Raw genomic sequence first — 2,500 nt, 5'->3', positions numbered from 1 at the left:
CCGTGAAGGGTAATGGGAAACAGGTCTTCAAAAGCTCCCCAAAACCTAGGAGTTGGGTGCTGCACCACTGGGTTAGGTGGAGATGTCCTATAATGGTTATAATAATAATAATAATAATAATAAAGTCAATGGTAAATTAGATTGTTGAATTGGTCCATAATATGGATCTCAAAATCAATTGGCTGTGATGAATACAAACAACAAAGAGTGTACATGACTAATATATTAAAGTGTATATATATATATATATATATATATATATATATATATATATATATATATATATATATATATTTTTTTTTTTTATAGATAATAGGAATATTTGGGAAATGGCTGAATAGCTATCGGAATGAATAGATCATTTTTTACCAAGCCTACACACTTAATGAGGTGAAGTCATTCTGTACCTCTCCAGCATCTGTGGTTGGTCCTCCTCAGCAGTTGGCCAGGGTGGATTGACCACCATTCCTGACTGTGGCTCTGGTAGTGGCATAGGCTTCTCCGGCTTTCTCTTGACAAACCTGTTGGCAAACATTGAAGGGAGAAATTAAGGTAAGACGTCTGTAATGGCCTGTCATTAAAATCAACCCCATGAACCACTGACTAGAATACTTGCTTTTCTCGTAGTCGTTTAACATCTGTTGTTGGGTTACAAGGAGGAAGTCCTGAAGCTCCCAGGAAGAACCGGTCCCTGGCGTCTTCCTCCACTGGTTAAGAATTTAAATATTCTGGCCTGATGTGCTTGAAGTAGCACTCCAACCACTACAGCAGATTTGTACATATTTTACAAGTGTTAGCTGTGACAAAGATCGATAATGAACTAATAGTTTGCTGTGTGTGTGTGTGTGTGTGTGTGTGTGTGTGTGTGTGTGTGTGTGTGTGTGTGTGTAGGATCATCTTACATGTTCTTCTTTTCTGTTCAACTTTATAATTCCTTTGGATAGCTTTACACGACTACATCTCCATTTGTCACCCTGTCGTTCCATTGCTGGACCTGTGCAAACATTCAGACAAGAATGACAAGGTTCGGTGTTTCCATATGTGTTTGAACACGTCTAAAATAGGTCAGCAGAGATCTCACCTTGAACTCTTTAATACTTGTAGGACCCAGGTGATGGACCCACATCATTGTGGTGAGACAGAAGCTCCGGAAGTCTGTCTTGGTCTTCGGAGGGACCCCTTTATCTTGGCAGAGACGGTTGGACACCTCACCCATTTCCTCCTCTGTGAGAGCCAGAATTTCAGACTCCAGGATGGCAGCGCTAGGAAACGAAGGGACCATTACTAGGACAAACACACCCTTGTATAGTCTATTACGACCATCAGAAGTGACAGTGACACTTTAATTATTTATATAGTAATTGCATGTACTAAATCAATATTACTCAGTACTTCAAAGTACAATTACACTGTGGAAATGACAATAAAATGTAACCGAAATGACTCTCAATGCCTAGTTACCTCTCCATGCACAGACCACCCTACCTGTCATGCTCTTCTTTGATGAGGAATCCCTTTGCCTGAAAGTACTCTGCCAAGGAGTCACAAGATGGGTCTTCCCTGACCAACTTCCTGACCTCAGAAAAAATAATAATCCTCCCCTCTCTTGTCCACTTCTCTTGTGACTCCTTGGCCCTCGAAATTTCTTCCTGGATCCATCCATCCTCCGCCCCCAGTAAGCACATATTTTTTAGATGTTGTTCAATTTTGGTCTGGGGCTTATGACAAATCAAGCAGTAAACCAGCCTTGAAGGATACCCGAGTATTTAGCTCAATCTACTGGGTAGAACGCATTTCAGATGATTTAATAAAGTGAAACAAACCTTTGTTTTGGATTATTCTTTTTAAATTAACTTCACAGATTGACCCAAAGCAAACAATATTTTACAAATGTAGAAATAATTCATTTAAATTTTACCTAAATCTCCTGTGGCTTCCATTTCTTTGGATTGGGAAAATCCTGACAGAAATCAGATGCACTCTGACAGGGCTGTTAGTTCAGTACGGTGAAACCACACCCTCTTGAAGTTGACCTAACCCTGAAGTTAAAGTGAAAGTGAAATTGACGTGACATTCAGCCAAGTATGTTGACCCATACTCCGAATTTGTGCTCAACCCATCCGAAATGCACACACACAGAGCAGTGAACACACACACACTGTGAGCACACACCCGGAGCAGTGGGCAGCCATTAATGCTGCGGCGCCCGGGGAGCAGTTGGGGGTTCAGTGCCTTGCTCAAGGGCACCTAAGTTGTGGTATTGAGGGTGGAGAGAGAACTGTACATGCACTCCCCCCACCCACCCCTTGGAGTTAAGGGCTGATACAGACATAGATTTAAGGAATACACAATTTTTAGAAAGTGCATCTTTAATTCATCTTCTCTCTTGAAGAGCATTTTTGATCTATTACTCCCAAAATAACGGTATAGAATAATTAGATAATTGTAGACACACATGTAGATGAATTCAAATAATTCATTTCTCAGGTAGTGTTACCTG

Source organism: Carassius gibelio, chromosome B20 (genome assembly GCF_023724105.1).
Source record: "Carassius gibelio isolate Cgi1373 ecotype wild population from Czech Republic chromosome B20, carGib1.2-hapl.c, whole genome shotgun sequence".
Lineage (NCBI taxonomy): Eukaryota > Metazoa > Chordata > Actinopteri > Cypriniformes > Cyprinidae > Carassius > Carassius gibelio.
Note: the sequence above shows the minus strand (reverse complement) of the source record.